Source organism: Triturus cristatus, chromosome 5_2, assembly GCF_964204655.1.
Source record: "Triturus cristatus chromosome 5_2, aTriCri1.1, whole genome shotgun sequence".
Classification (NCBI taxonomy): Eukaryota; Metazoa; Chordata; class Amphibia; order Caudata; family Salamandridae; genus Triturus; species Triturus cristatus.
Window position 1 is genome coordinate 863264091 of NC_140588.1, and position 17644 is coordinate 863281734.

A 17644-nucleotide genomic window follows, 5' to 3' on the forward strand; every position below is an offset into this window, starting at 1 on the left:
TCTGCAGCCTGGTACAAGCTATCTACATTTCAAGGATTTCTGGCCTATCATCCCCTCTAGACAGGTGGGAGAAGGCCTTGATATAAGAGGAAAGGCATGTGCTAATGAGCTAACATGGTCATTGAAGAAACAGAACTTACCATGAACCATTTCTCGTAAATGAGCAAAATACAGTTTTGAGTATGCAAGTAACAGTTTCGATTGCATCAGAACATGGCGCCCTTCTAACTAAAATTGCGGCACAGATGTCAACCTAACTGGTGTGACATCTGTATCAATTCATTACATCTTACACACAATACGTAAATATAATGTATACGCCGTATAAATTCTAACATAATATGAAGTAAAACATGAGTAAAAAGTAAAACTACATTTCAATTCTATCAAGAGGGTTTGATTGACTGAAATCTCTGTGATCTGTTATAGAATAATGAGGCAAACCATTTTAACACAGAGTCACAGAACCCCCTCCTACGTTCCAGCAGGTCCAGAAGATTGTCATGTTTGACAGTATCAAAAGCTGATGAGAGGTCGAGGAGGATTAGAAGGCAGGATTCGTTCTGCTCAAGCATTGTAAGAGCATCATGAACTATGTGAGCGAGGGCAGTTTCAGTGCTCTGACCCTGACGGAAGCCAGATTGGAATTGATTAAAAAGCTGGTATTCATCAATGTGGGTACATAGTTGGACATGTGCAAGTGAGTGAAAATGGATTAGCAAGATGGCTGACACTGGTGACTGGATGTTTGAAGCACAAGGCCTTGATGTGTGCTTGGGAAACGCGTGTACATGGCAATAGTTTTGAGCCTTTTCTCCTTCATTGCAGGTGTGTGGGTTACGTGTATTACATACACATCTCATGATCATTGACTATTGGTTTGTTTGAATCTAAAAATGGTCAGTTGGTTAACTGGGTCCATTACAGAGATGTCTACAGAAGTGTAATTGTCAACTTGTGTAAAATGTGGAGTACCTTCTTACCAGCCTTTATTCCTTCTGGGATTCCATACAAGCTCTCCGGCAGAAGGATGGCATGCACCGCCTCCTCCCAGGAAGTAAAGTACACAGGTGGTGCAGAGGGCCACCACCAGTCTGTTGTGCAGCCTCGTGTTATTTGCCGCACAAGATTTTGACCCTCCTTCTCACATCATACCACCTCTTCTTGATATCATCCAGTGAGCATCCAGGTGCTTCAGCGTTTACCTTGTTGAGTATCCGGTCCCACATCTTATTTATGCTGGCTGATGGTGGTCTTTTGCACTAGGGTCTCAGATAAATGTGGCTCTACTTTGATGACTTTATCAACAATCACTATCAACTCCTTATCTTTAAAACTTGACTGCTTCTTCTTGAGAATGGCGAGTGTGAGGCTGAGTGTGAGTGAGAATGTGAATAAGAGAGTGTGTGTAAGAAAAGGATGCTTGTTCAGCTAAACTATTAGCATCTCTTGCTCCTCCTATTAATTTCACAGTAAATAAGGTATTTAACCTATCTCTTTTTTCCAGCAAAGTGCGACATATTTGGAAGCAGGCAAATATCTTATCACTTCTAAAAAAAACTACTGCCTATCAAAATGATCCTGCCAATTATAGGCCTATTTCTCTCCTTCCAGCCCTCTCCTTAAGTCTTAAAAAAAATGTGACTAAAGCTATTTCAGATCACGCAGAAAGCTATAATCTGCTTCATCTGTCACAATCTGGCCTCAGGGCTAATTATGGCACGGAGACTGCCTGTTGGAAATGACTGAGTACATCAGGGAAAAATTGCATCAAGGCAGTATGGCCATTCTTATATTGCTGGACCTGTCAAACGCATTTGATACTTTCCCACATGAGAAACTTATGGACAGATTGAGCAACCTGGGTATTGGTGGGACAGCACTGGCCTGGATTCCCTCTTTTCTGCAGGACAGATCCAAGGAAATATGGATACCACCTTTCTCACCCCCATGCCTAGCATGAATGTAGGAGTACCTCAGGGATCTATTCTTAGCCTGACTCTTTTTAACCTATATATGTCCCCCTTGGCATCCTCAGCAGAGGCTAATGGTGCTAAGATTATATCCTACTCAGGCGACACTCAACTGATCATCACCTGCAAAAAGGGAACTGACTTTGATGGTGTTATCATCAGAATGTGTCTTACAAAGGTGTTTTATTGGCTTAAGGTGAATCAGTTGAAATGCAATCCGGATAAATCTGAGATTGTCTTTTTGGCCAACCTGCAGTGAGTAATTGGAACGTATGGCGGCCGGAGGAGTTGTCGCCGCCACGTGCAATTCAGACAAAGGTTAAAAATCTAGGCACTTTTTGGGATAGTGCCCTCTCCATGAGGACCCCAGTTGAAACTCTGGTAGGATCATGCTTTGGTATACTGCGTGTGTTAAAAAATTATTTTTCCACTTTTGACAGCAGATACCAGGAAAATATTGGTGCCAGCCTTGGTGATCCCTTCATTGGCTGTGATTGAAAGAAAGGATTAAATTCAAAGCCCTAGTGGGTTTTTTCAAGGCCCTTCATGGAAAAGGAGCAAGCTATCTCAGTAAACGATTTAACTGTTATACTCCAGCACGGTCCTTAAGATCTTCTTCCTATGATCTTGTCCACACCTCCAAAGCTCATTTGGCTCATATGGGGGCAGGTCATTTGGGTACCTGGGGGCACAGGCATGGAACAAACTACCTGCTACACTGAAAGCCATCTCAGAGCTTTTGATATTCAAAAAGCATCTTAAAACTTGGCTTTTGAAAATTTTGTTGCATACTAATTATCCTGCCACATGCTCTGTCAGAGCCAGGACACTCTTTTTGAGTAGCTGTACACTATATTAAATGTCCTTCATTCATTCATTTATTCATTCAGAGCTCACAGCAGTGACTGACCAAAAACGTCTCTCTGGAGCTCGCAGCAGTATTGTATGAGCAAAGAATCATGGAAATTTTTTGCTCTTTATATTGGTGGATTGGTGGACGTGTCTACAAATTAATTTTTTGGGGGCACTGCCTAATCTTGCTGTCGGTAGGCCAGATTTTTCAGTTTTACACTTGCCATGTGGCAGACAAACTGACAAGGTTTCGCAACCGGGTCAGATGCATCCTAATCTGCTCAGCGGGATAACTGATGTTTGATCGTAACCAGAATGCCTATAGGACAGCCTTTCCGACCAACTCGGTCTGTTCAGACTGGCTTCTGACTGATGCAGTCGGGTCAGAATGGTCTCCGACCAACGCAGTCTGAGTTTTCCCTGCTTTACATAATAATACGGCGGTCAGAGACATCGCGGTCGAGTCGGGCAAGTCAGTCGGACGGTGTTTCCGACTGCCATCGTAATAGGCCCCTTAATATTTTGTTATGCTTTACAATTATTATTATAGTAGGTCCAGAAAGCAGTTTATCATCCCACTATAGAAAACTCTGAACTTAACGCATGTCCGCCCTACTCTTTTGTGCCTGCAGATACCCTCCAATTAACATGTTTTATTTGTTGTTTCCTGTTTCTCACTAGCTGTATTCAGGTCTAGGCATTCTAGGTTTATGTATTATTGCAAACAGGGTACTTTTTATCTGTTTTTATTGTTATCTGGTATTTATTTTAACAATTTGTATTTCATGCATATGAACTATTTTAGTATGTTTTTATGTGCTGTGCTTTGTGTTCCTTTATGGTTGTTTTTGTCTCCTCAATAAAGATGTTATGATGATGAACTCTACCTTCTGTTGTACTTTTCTGCACAAATGTTTCTAAGTCCAAAGGTAAGCCAAGCCAGGGCCCAATCCCCCTTGTAACTGACCTGCACTCCATTGCTGTAAGCCTTAACTCTTGACTTTGCCCCGGTATCTTGTAACTAGATACACACGGTTGGCCCTAAATTTCACTAAATCCTTTAAAAATCATAACTCTGGTTCTATTGTATGGATTTCATTTGTTTTGGTGTCATTTTCTTTATTACAATCATCTATATTTTTCTAAATTGGATTGTGATTTTGTTTTGTATTGTGTTTTCACTTTATTAATGTTTGTGTGCTACATGAATACGTTACACATTGCCTCTAAGGTAGGGCTGACTGCTTTTGTGACAAGCTACCTGAAAGTTAAGCACAGGTTAATTTTGTGAGTTTTGTGGCTCACTCTGACAAGGATTTTGGTTGTTGTCTGAGTGGTTATTCCACCTACCACAACCAATAACAACATTTCTTACACTCTCTTTGCTTTAATGGATTGGCAGCAGCTGTTTGTTGTGCATATTAGTATGGTGCTTATGACTTCTCAGTGGGGGGATAGTTTCTGGCCTGTGCACTGTAACCTCTTACAAATTTTAGGTTTGGTTAAATCCAGCCTCATTAAGGGAATTCAGGTTAAGTTCACGAAGATGAATATAGGGTACGGTAGTGGATTAGATGAGTAGCTGGCAAAGTGTGGAGGAGGCAGATATGGTAGGAGGATATCCCTACAAGAGTGGCACTATGAGTCCTGTTGTCTCTGTTCTGCATGTTGACATCACTGTCTTGTGGTGATTAGGCTATAAGTAGAATGATTAAGCTAGGGATTTGGTGAGAGACTGTTAGAAAAACGCAGATGAGGATGGGGCACTCTAATGTAAACATAGCCACTGGTGGGGTGCATTGTAGTAGGTGGACATAAGCTCAGCCTTCCTGCTGTAAATATGCTTGAGGAGACTTCCAAAGCACGGAAAGTGACCACTCAAACTTAACACACTTCCATTGGTGTCAGGAAATATAAAAATATGGGGGGGTATGCACCCAACTTACCTGCCCGGTGCAGCACTCCCAGAGATGGTGGTGTGACATAAACGAGCAGGAAAGGGAAAGACTTCCCTTCCTGTCTAGTGGAATGTGACTCCTGACTAGTCCTGGAGCTGCTCTCAGCAGGAGAGTAGCTCCAGGATTAGTGGGAGTAGGTTAACCAAGCGCTAATTTTGAGGCTTGGGGCCAGCAATCCCCCGGCTGTTTAATAACCCGGCGATAGCTGGGTGTACAGCGCGTATGTTGGGCTGGCCAACCCAACATGCACAATGAAAGTGTCAGCAGTAATCCTGCAATACAGGATTCAGCTCCGCTCTCCTGCCTCATGCTCATGCTGTACACAGAGCGAGCTGGTGGCAAAATAAAATGGCATTATGCCATTTTATTTATTAGTATTTGTCTCCTGCGCTCGCACCACCATTTAGGAGGAGCCGTTCCTGCATACTTCACAGTCCTGTAAATATGTATTAAGGAATTTTAACCCCAAATTATTGTTGCCTCAAACTGAGAGTGTGGCTGTACCTAACCTCAGTGAGGAATTCCCACTTTTTCAGCTTAAGTGCAAAATGTTAACGGTTGAGGGCCCCTTATCTAGAATACATACAGAGCAGTGCTTAATTTGAGCTGGAGCCTTCCTGTGCTCAGCACCTGCACTTAATTGGTTTATGGTGCTCCGCACCGGCACCTAATTGTCAAAACCATATTAAGAACAGCCCACCACATGGTGGTGCTGCTCATCTAATTTAGAGATGAGCAGAACAACGGTTGTTTAGGAATACAATATAAATTAAAATTGGGAATACCTGCCTCCCCAGCCGTTCCTTTAGCTTTGGGGACCTGGAATAATCTTAACTGTCGCATTTACATGCGAGAAAGATGGTTAGTAGTTGTTTTGGCAACGATGCCAGGGGCGATGGGTGGTGCAAGCTGCAGTGGCCTTCTGGTCAGAGCCCTGGCAGTTAGGGCCTTATCTATGAGGCCGTGCGACAGTTTTGAGCTTCCATTGTGTCACTTTTTGTGACGCATCAACGGCGTAAAACATGCCTTCTGTTGCATCTTATTTACAAGGGGACGCATCTAAGCAGATGCGTCACTTTGTAAACCCCTGCGCTACATTATACCTGCTTTAGGTATAATGGGGCAGATTTACAAGCCCCTTGCGGCTCATTTACGCCGCCGTTGCTTCACTTTTGTGACGCAGCGGCGGCGCAAATCCTGCACCATGGTGCGGGGTACTTACAACGTGACGCATCTGGGAGATGCGTCACGTTGTAAAGCCCTGCGCCACATGTAGGCGTTCCTGCGCAGGGGAGGGTGTTCCGGCGCAGGAACGCCTCCTAAAAGTGGCTGAGTGAAATCTACAAGATTTCACTCAGTCACTTTTAGACCCATGCTGCGTCAAAACCCTGTGCCTGCCTGAAGCAGGCATATGGATTGACGCAGCATTAGCAAGATAGGGCCCCCCAGAGCATTGCTGGAGCTGCGTCGCGCTTGCGACGCAACTTCAGCAATGCGCCACTTTTACGGCACAGATGCGTCATGCATATGTGCCGTTTTTGCCCCATGGTGCGCCGCATTGTAAATGCGGCGCATCCATCGTGGCGGATCTGTGGCGCACAATAACTGGCGCATCCCTGCTGATATGCAGGGATGCGCCAGTTATTGTAAATATGCCCCAAAGTATGCAGGGTGGGCGTTCCCATGTAAGTAAGCCTCGTAGAAGTGACGCAGTGAAATCTAAGAGATTTCACTGCGCCACTTCAAGGGTGCAAATGCGTCAATATCTTACGCCTGCCTCACAGCAGGCGTAAGACGGACACAGGCCCTTTCACATGGGGATTGCCCCATGTGAAAAGAAAACATATCTGCTGTGGCGTCACTTTTGAGATACACTCCAGCGATGCGCCACTTTTCGCCTTCAGATACATCAGAAATACTGACGTATCTGTAACTCCTTTCGACATGATGCGTCATATAGTAAATATGACGCATCCATCATGTCGCAAGGAGGGCGCACTGAGAAGTGACGCATCGCTGCCTTCACGCAGCGATGCGTCACTTCTCATAAATGAGGCCCCCTAATATTTTACAAATTAAGCACTGATACCGAGATTGTTTATAAAATGCATGCATGTTGAGTTGACAAATGGGATGGTATGTTCTGAATAAAGATTATCGTTGGGTTTTGCGGAGCATCGAATCTAGCATTTTGAACACAATGAATATCTTGGAAGATTGTTGGACAAACCGAAACAAAATATTGGAACGCACGCATTATAAGATTTATCACATATGTTCTTCCATTTAAATTGAGGTGCAAGCAGAATTATTTGGGCGTCTTCCGTCTTTCACCTGCACATTTTGATGTGGCTAAAAATCTATATGGATTAATTGCAAATATAGTTAAGTGAAAAAAGAATGACCGGCAATCCTTGAAAACGTGAAATACGATTTGACTCAAATATTTAGGGGCAGATTTATATCGGACTTGTACCACTTTTACGCCGCCGTTGCGTCACTTTTGTGACGCAGCGGCGGCGTAAACCCTGCGCCATGTTGCGCCCCATTTACATCGTGACGCATCTATGGAGATGCATCACGGTGTAAAGCCCTGCGCCACATGAAACCTGCGTCAGGTTTCATGTGGGCGTTTCAACTCAGGGGGGGCGTTCCGTCGCAGGAACACCCCTGAAAAGTGACTCAGTGAAATCTATAAGATTTCACTGAGTCACTTTCCCAATGCTGATGCGTCAAAACCCTGCGCCTGCTTGAAGCAGGCGTAAGGCTTGACGCACCATGTTGGAACAGTGCTGGAGTTGCGTCGCGCTTGCGACGCAACTTCAGCACTGCGCCAACCTTACGCCGGCAGATGCGTCACGTATCTGCTTGTCCTTGCGCCACAATGCACCGCATTGTAAATGCGGCGCATCTGCGGTGGCGCAAGGGCAAACTTGCGTGACGCATCTCCCCTGGTGCATCCATGCTGATTTGCAGGGATGCGCCAGGGAACATAAATCTGCCCCAATATCTCTTGAGACATGATGACCAGTTATAATGTTGCAATTTGACATAGAATACGAGTCGATATTTTATCATGGCAATTTAATGATGCTTGCGTTGTAAAATATTATTTTGTAGTAGAAACTAAAAATAGAAAAGCCGTGAAATAATTTCACATCCCTACTTTATGATTCTTAATGGACCACCCCGTGTAATTTATCTTTCAGCAGTGCATGCACCGCGCAGCACTCACAGCTATAATTATTAAATAGAAATAATTATTTGTGAAAAGGATGCAAATGTTTTCATTTTATTCATTATGCATAAGCAAATCAGTCACATATGAAATGAAATCAGTCTTGTAGTAATTCATTAAATAATCATGTTACCTGCCTAACTCGATGAAACGTCAGGTGGAATAAGCGGGGTAATGATTATGTATATTCTTCAGGCTTTCTTAAGGAAAACCGATGGCTAATTTTTGAGTTTCAGCATATCTGTTTTCTTCAAGAAATGTTAGGAAGGAAATGATTTCTTGTAAGGATTCTGTTATGACTTTAAAAATGTCTGTATTGCCTTTTTGCTGTATTGCCCATAAACTGTTCAGAACGAAATGTTTCTTAGTGAGGATTATATCTGTGAGAAGTACAGATAAAAGTTCACATTGGAGTGATGATGTCTTCACTACAGAAGTAAGCTTTTTATCTGTCTTGCCATTGGAGCTTTTCACCCTGAGAAAGTGAACAGGAAATAATGTGTAATAGAGGAGCATGGAGGGCTGTATAAAAGGCAGCCCTAATACTCTTCTCAGATTCGATATATTGCCAAGCTTGCTTAATGAATGCAGTTCAGACAGAAAATAACCTCTGGGAAGTTCCTCCGGTTGTCCCTTTCAAAGAGGAAAAGGCCCGATTCACATGACATTTTGCTGAGGTAGTTGTTGGCATTTTTCAAGAGTATCAAAGGTGTGCAAAAACACAACTTTTTTGTGCCGTTTTATCTGAATTTAGGCAAACCTTTGGAAAAACCACGTGTCGGTATTTCACGTAAATTCTGAAAAAGAGAGAAAACCCCACAATAAAAAATAAATTTTCTGTGTGAGCCTTTGTAGGAAAGTCCCTCTTTTGCATGGATAGCCCCCACTTTTTGCCTCATGCCTCGTGTGATTTCAAACTGTAATTGCACTAACCAGGTTGCTAGCGGCAGATTTAATTCCCAAACACTGTACCACAATTGGCAAAACTTCAGCTACCCCTGTAAGTCTCTAGGGAATGGGTGTTGAAGAGCGTCCTCTGTAACTGCAGCACTGGCTTTCCCACTCAAGGGACCCTTCACCACTCTGTCATTGCAGGCAGCATGTCTTGATGCAGAGAAAACTGCATAAGGTATAGGTAAGTCACCCCTACTGCAGGGTGCGCTATATCCTATATGAGGGCATATCAGCCTACAATGTCCATTCTGTTCTGAGATGTTTTAAGTGCACAGGGAAGCCTTGAAGTGTACATGGGCTAGATGCTTGTCAAAACTAATTTCCTAGCTCTGTGGTTCCTGAATTTTTTTTTTTACAGAGTTTTATATAGCGTGAACTTGACCTAAATCAGGTATCAGAGCGCTTTACATAGCAAAAGTTGTGTTACATGAGGACACATTTATTTTTGTTGGACATGGGGAGATTAAGTGATTTGCCCAGAATCACAGGATGTTCAGCATCATTGCCGAGACTCAAACCCAGTTCCCTAGATTCAAGGTTGACCGCCCTAGCCGTTAGGCCAACTCCTCTCCCCAAGCCCTGTTCTTACCAGCCTACCAGTACCATGCATGTTGCTGTCCTCATGGGGTGAGCCAGCATTCTTAGAGGAAAGAAACAAAGCCTCCTCTGGGCAGAGGTGCTACACACCTCCTCCAGGACAGAATGGTCTTCCTATTCGGGAAGATTCAATGGCAATGCTGCCTTTGAAATCCAACCCAGGAACCTTAAGATCGTGGGTGAAGCCAAACCCCTTTTCCTGCTACACATTTGGTGGGAAGAAAGGGGGAAATATTATTTAAACTAGGAGGAGGGTCCCCACTTAGCGTACACCATCCCTAGGGTGGTGGAGGTGATCAACTCTCCTGAAATTCCACCATCTTGGGATGGTTTAAAAATAACCTATCAGGGCTAAGGTAGTGCCTCTTCCCACAGGAAGTGGTCACTGAGGATGTAGACACCCTAAAGATAGGTAGCCCATTGGCTACTACTTGTCTCCCCTCAAATATCCCTAAATTCAGTATTTAGGTGGCACCCCAAGATCTGAGCATCAGATTCTACAGACAACAGAAGACCAGGACAAAGAAGACACACTGTTCGATACCTGAAGCCCTGCTTCAGAAAAAAGGTGTCCAACCCTGCCTGCTCCTCCCAGGACCCAACAATCACTTCTGCTGCATCATCCTGAAACCTGAGAGGACTCTAAGAACCCCAGTGCACCTTCAGCCTTCTAGAAATCAACAAGATGTTCCCTTGGAGTGAAGGTATTACTCCTCTGCACACTACAGGCACCAATCCTGCGAAGTCCAGTTAATCGACTTGCTGCTCCTCAATTACATTGACGCACCACCAAAGCAAGGACAGGTACAGCAGCTCCAAAAGGTCAGATCTGTCTCCACACAAAGTTTGGAGATACTAGGACCTATCACAGCCACTACATTCCAATGCCCAGGGCACCGGACTCCCAGCAGCAAACACCGAGAAGAAGAGTCCACTCCAGACTCCCAAAGCACCAGAAGCAAGCACCCATCAAGACATCCAAGGCCCCTTTCTGAGTGGCCCTTCTGTTCCGAGATTGGTTCTTCAAGTTGCCTGCTCCTGGCCGCAAGGACCTAAAGCAGCACGATGCCCAGCTGATCTGTTTGCACTGCACCCAGCCTCACTGGCCCCGTATTGAGTAACCTGCTATGCTTCCATGGTCCCCAGGTCATTGTAACCTCATCTCCTCCCTCAAAGGAGCCCCCTCGGACTCACTTGTAAATCTACCTGTGCAGTGCAGTATCAAGGGGCCTCCTTCATCTTTGTGCACCAGTTTCCAAGACCCTCAGCACCCTGCTCCCACCTGATCTGAGATGCTCCTGCTGGAACTTTGGACCTCGTCCTGACATCAACCCAAAACAAGAAGGTGAACTTTGTGAAAGCATTGCCTGATTTTCTATGCATTTTTCTGCTTTTCCACCCATTGTTCCTTATGGTACATAATTACCGCATAAAAGCAATACATTTTCCGTACTTTGAAAAATTGTAACTCTGACGTACTTACCTTAGAAATGTGTTCTTGGTCTTAAAAAATCTATTAAAATCAATACTATTTTTCTAAATTGGTCTTGGATTTATTCTTGAGTGTGTGTCTCATTTATTGCCTCTGCGGTGTACAACAAATGCTTAGCACTACACTCTGATAAGCCTAACTGCTCACCCACACTACCACAAAAGAGCAATATAATTATCTGCATTTACCTCGGTACACCATTTGTGGATTCACTGGACTCTCTGCACAGCATACTTCTATTTAGTACACTATATAGAGAATCAACTTCCTACAGCCATTCTCTTTTCTGTGGAAAAGTGTAAAAAGTGATGCAAAATTTCATGGAAATTAATACACAGGTCTTTTGAGTATGTGTTGACCCTATTTAACATTCCTGTTATGTCATTGATTAAATATTGGGCCATAACAGGATCTTGCCAGGATATCAGGAGTCTAAACAACTCAAAGACTGGGGTCCTTATACCATTGACTCACAATTCAGATGTTAAACCATCAGTGACATTAAAAAAAACAAAAAAACTGTTGTGCAAAAAATAATTAATTGATAGTAAAGCAACAAAACACAGTTGCTGTTGTTCACATTGATTTGAAGTTTAGAAAGATGTGGGTATTAGCGAGTAATAAACATTTTATTGAGGCAACCATGAATTATATTTATGAGCAGAGTATCATATCAAATATTCATCCTGTAGCAGAAGCACGAGTTTCCGTACTTCTGATATGAATGGTGCGTAAATTGTTATGACCCCAGTCCAAATGCTATTACGACTCATTGGGGCTGAGGCAAAATTGGATTACCCCCTTGTAGGATCCTGGGTTACAGCTGAAAGGATGACACAAGGCAGGTTAAAGAGTAGATCTTAAGGTTTATTCTTTAGTAAGAAGAACCCATCCAGGTCCCAGCCAGTGGATACAAACAGCTCCTTGGTACAGTTGAATCAACACATTCCATGTACCTAGGATACCAACACTCAGAGAACATTCTTAGGTTACCATGACATTAGAAGCACAGAAAGCCCAGATGCCACACATCTTCCCCCGTTAATACAGCAAAAGGAGGAAACATAAGAAAAACGAGAGGGAGATGAGAGGAGAAGAAGGAGGAGAGAGAGAAAAAGTGAGAGGAATTGTTGAAGTAAAATAATGAATCCGAAAGACATTGCACTACCAAGCTATCGTACAAAGATCTTCACATTAAACTTTACAGCGCATAATCTTTCAAATAGCTTGGTCTCTTGACCACCCTAGAGGATAAACGTGGAGACATGATTGAAGCAGGATAAGCATTTTTTCCAACAGGGGAACTAGTAAGGCACAAAGGCCCTTCATAGAGTGCGACCCTACCCAAATTCGGTGATCTTGAGTCCTAACAGCATTCTTGAACACTTTAATGACACAAATAGGCTTAGAAAACTTGACACTAAAGCCAGGTTGCTTGATGAGAACCATGTTGCCTACAGTAAATCCTTGGTGGATTTCTTAGAGTCAAAATAGGATTTTATCGCAAGACTTTTAGCTACTTCAATCTTGTGCCAGTCAGTACTTACATTCTTAAACATTGTCACAGTTGTCACAGTGACAGACTCTTCTACATTTCTCACCCATGATGGCTCGTCCATAGTACAAGGAGATCTGCTTCTGAAAAGAATGAAAGGTGACTTTCCTGTTGTACTATGAGGGATCAACCTATAGGTCTCTATTTTTTTTAAGACCTCCTTCTTCCAATTGAGACCACAGGTTTTGGCTAAAAAGATGGTTTCCTTCAACACTCTGTTGAACCTTCTCATCATCCTGTTGGTTTCAGGATGATAAAGGGAGCATCTCTAGTGCCCGATCCCTCGATTTTTTAAGAAAGCCTCCATTTCTTGTGAGACCATTTGGACCCCATTATCCTTGAGGATGGTGTCAGTGTAGCCTTCCCTAGACATGAGATTTTCCAAGAACACTGTAACATTTGCAGTTTCAATGACAGTTGTGCAGTGCATTTCAGGCCATCTAGAAAACATATCTATGAGTACCAAAATGAGCATCTGCTGTCCATCGGAGTGAATGGGACCAAGGATATCCAAGGCTACGTCTTTCCACGGTCCACGGGCAATTCCCTTACTACCATGGGTTGCACTCTCACAAGCTTGTACTTTTCACGCTAAGCACATGCCAGGCAGTCTCTGACTATTCTTTCAACCTGTAAATCCATGCCTGGCCACCAATAGGAGGAGAGAAGTCTCTCCTTGATTTTGGATATCCCCAAATGAGAATTGTGAGCCAGATCAATCAAGGATCTGCGAAGTTTGAGGGGAGGAACCAACCTTGTCCCACGAAGTAAGAACCCATCACAAACAGCCAACTCATCCTTCAAACCCCAGAACTTAGTAGCCTCCTCAGATGCTTGTTTTTTTGAGTGCCATCCTTTATGCATGAGAGTCTGAACTTCAGTGAGCACAGGATCAGAGGATAATTCAAGGCGCCATAATTTCCTGTTACACACTCCAATTATACACACATGCACATCACTCTCTTCACAGTCTTCACCAGACACACTGTCATCAACTTTCCCAACTAATCTCGATAGGGTGTCCGCTATACCATTTTCAATACCAGGGATGTATTTAATGTCAAAATTATACTCTTGCAGGGCAATAACCTATTTGGTTATCCTGCTCAAAACCAGGTCTATGCCCTTCTTGGTGAATACCTCACAGAGGCTTATGGTCTGTTTTGACTAAAAACTTGGTACCCCAAAGAAACTTTCTAAGTTTTTTGATAGCCCAAAATACTGCCAAGGCTTTTCGCTCAATGACCGAGTAGCGTGACTCGGAATCTTTGAGCCCTCCATACACAAACATGATGGTTTTCATTCCCCCTTCACCTTCTTGTTGGAGGACAGCCCCTAGACCCTTGAGACTTGCATCAGTCATAATGATCGACGTCTTAGAGGGATCAAAGCTTTTAAGTTTGGGCGCACAATTAAGTTTACTTTTTAAGAACAATACATTTTTTGTCACAGGCATCATTCCATTTAAACTCAACACCCACCTTTCCTCAAGAGTGCCCTCATATTGGCACTGAGTTCAGCAAAATGTTCAACAAACTTATTATGATATTCAACCATTCTAAAGAATTTTCATGAGTTTCTCTCTACAAGCGGGGGCACACATTCGGGAAATAGTATCTGCCAAATTGGACTTGGGTGTGATCCCTTCACTGGAGATGGTGTGGCCTAAGTGGTTAATAGTAGAGATGCAAATTTGAAAATTTGCAGACTTTATGTTAAGGTTCACCTAATTAAGCCTACTAAGGACAACACTAAGACGATCTTCATCTTCCTTTTCATCTTTCCCAAACACAAGAATGTTGTCCTGGTATATGCAGACCCCTTCACAGCCTCAGAGAGTCTTTTCCATGGCACGTTGGAAGATGTACGCTGCTGACACAAGGCCAAAAGGCATCCTTACAAACCTAAAAGTGCCAAACGGAGTGATGAAGGTCGTGCAGTCCCTTGATGGCTCAACCATTTCAAAATGATGGTAAGCTGAGGCTAAATCAATGGTGCTGAAAACCTTGACTCCGCCAAGTAAAACTAACAATTCAGATATGGTAGGGAGTGGATATTGATCCACAACTACACATTTGTTCAATTGTCTCAAGTCTACACATAGACGAAGGGAACCATTGGCCTTGCGAGCTGCGACTACTGAAGCCAACCATTCAGTCCCTTCGACTTCCTCAATTATGCCACCTTGTTTGAGTTTCTCTAATTCCCTTTTCATCTCATCCCTAACAGCCAAGGGTACATTTCTCACCTTACAACTTGTGGGTTGAGAATCAGCCTGCAAACATATTTCATGTTGGAACCCTTTGAGACAGCCAAGCCCTCCTCTGAACACATTTAGGAATTTCTGCTAAACTTGAGCTTTGAGACTGGTAGCAAGATTCACTTGCACAGAGTTCACTCTATCTTTCAACTTGATGGTAGAAGTGATACTTGGGTCGAGCATAACACCTGAATCGCCTTGGTGGAACCAACTAATAATGCTATCTCCTTTCTCAGACACATAGATCTTCTTAGAGGTATAGCGTTGTTTATATTCAATAATACCTATGAGATAACCTCGCAGGGGTATGGGTTCCCCACCATAGGCTAAAGGGTGTATGTCCGGCTTAAAAAGTAGAGAGATCTTGTGAGCCAGTTTATTTTGGAAGAACGCCCTAGAAATAAAGGTAATTTTGGCCTCTGAATCGAAGAGGACCTTGGTAGGTTCACCATCCACACAAATAGTATCAATGGGGCATGACTTGTTTTTGACCTTGATATGGACTTGAACTACAATTTGCCCACAGACATAAACTTCTTCGGGATTCTCAGTTTCAACATATTTGACATTAGCAGAAATTACCTTTGTCTTGCAAACAATGGCAAGGTGACCTTTCTTTTTGCATTTATGACAAATTACCTTTAAAGCCGGATCCTTCTTATCGTTGGCCAAATGACCAGTTTTGTCACACCTATAACATTTGGGAATAAAAGATTTACTTCTACCTTTACCCCCACTTTCAGCTTTAGACACAGTTTTGGAATCCTCTTTTACCACTTGAACAGTTGCTGGTTTGACTCTTTTAATGATATCAACACACTTTAACGAGTGTTCAACCCTTTTTGCAACTTGGATCACTTCATCTAAGGAGGGTTCTTCTCTTAACCAAAGCTCTTTGTGGTTTCATTCTGTGTTGCAACCCAACATAAACTGATACCTAATCCTTTCATCTAACATGTCAGCAAACCTGCAGGATGAAGCGAGCTTTCTAAGTTGAGTAATGTATCCTTCAACTATCTCCCCATCATGTTGCAACCTTTTAGCAAATTGATATTCTCTCCAAAATAGTGCTAACCTTAGGAAGATAATGTTTGTCTAGCTTTTCATGCAAATTTCAAATTCATTTAGATCTCTCGCTTCTGTATCGCCCAGTTCAGGAAGGTGATCAAAAACATCTTGCCCTTCGACCCTAAGCAGTGAAGCTAAAGTGATGATCTGTGTTCAGCACTTAAACTTACCCCACAAACTTTAGCGTAGCATTCAAAAACTCGTTTCCATTTTTGCCATTTGATGGAAGCCTCACCAGGTGTCTTTAAGAAAAAAGGGGGGACAGTTACATTTTGCATGGTTAAACACGAGGGCGCTCACAAGAGTGAACACCAAATACCAACCGCCCAGTTAACACCATGGAGGAAAAAGGGTATAACAAATATTAGAAATATATGAACACAAAGTATTACACACAATGAAACAATGTACTTAAAAAAAATTAGTCAATGTAGCAACTACAAAAGAGTAAGGCATGAGCATCCTTTAAAATTGCCTGGCTAGGATTCTTAACTCTGAATACCTCGTTTTAAATTAAGTGCAAATCACAGGTGCAATTTGAATTATGTGCGTATTACAGATGCAACATGTTGGATAAATGACACTAATAAGGAAAATGTAAAAGGTATGGCACACCAATATCTCTCGGAGTATCGTGACAGCGGTTAGCGGCAGGGTTTTGACCCGTACAGACAGTACTAGATGTGATATATGGAAACAGCACACGCTTATAAAAAGGAAGACCTCAGAAACAAACGGAGAAACTTTTCAATCCTGTTCTGCCTCTCATGAGAGAGGCCCCATGCTCATAAAGGCATCCTGCTCACTTACTTATTGAAACCTGGTATGGAACTCACTCCTTGAATTTCCTTCGAGTTAGCTGCCACAGTAGTTGACATACTCTCAGAGAACGTACAGAAGGTCTTCTCGGCAAATATATTGGTGGCTGCACATTGACTCATAGACATCCTGAAAAATTGTATATATTTCATTTTTAAATAAAATCTTGTTGGTCCTGAAGAAGATATTCTCCCACTGAAATGCGCGTTGACCGCAAATTTGTTTCCAGCAAAGTGGTACCGGAGAATGATATCTCCCATCACGGTGACTTGGAGAAATGAATGATCTAGCTCACCGGACGTCAATTTTGAGACCATATTAAGGGTCCTTTTCTCTCCTTTCCTTCCCCTGCCTTTCCTCCATTTAGATAGCGAGTCACATTTGTGTATGAATGGAAGTATGAGTGAGTATGTAAGTAATTTTGAATGATGAGTTTTTATATGTCTAGGATGTCTTTTTGAAATCTAATACACTTAAAATGTATATAAAAAACATAGTGAGTAAAATCAATTACATTGTTTGAAAAAATAAAAAATTCACTTTTCTATATGTACATCTTATCATGTTTAACAAAAGATGTTTATAAAAACAGATTAATAAAATATGGTTCAAAAACAAATAAGACCAATAAATTGTTTGTTTAAAGTTATATGAGGATATTGTATGACATGGAGCAGGATTTTTATGGCAATGTAAAATCTATTCAGATCATTTCTAAAATTAAATAGGCCAGTATAGAGGTTTTTTCTCGTTATATTTTAATGGCACACCAATATGTCATACACTAGAATGTGTGTGTGTCACAGATAAGACACACAAAATTTTAAGAAAGAATTGAAATACACTGCAAGTATTACAAGTATTAAAATGTGTGCGTG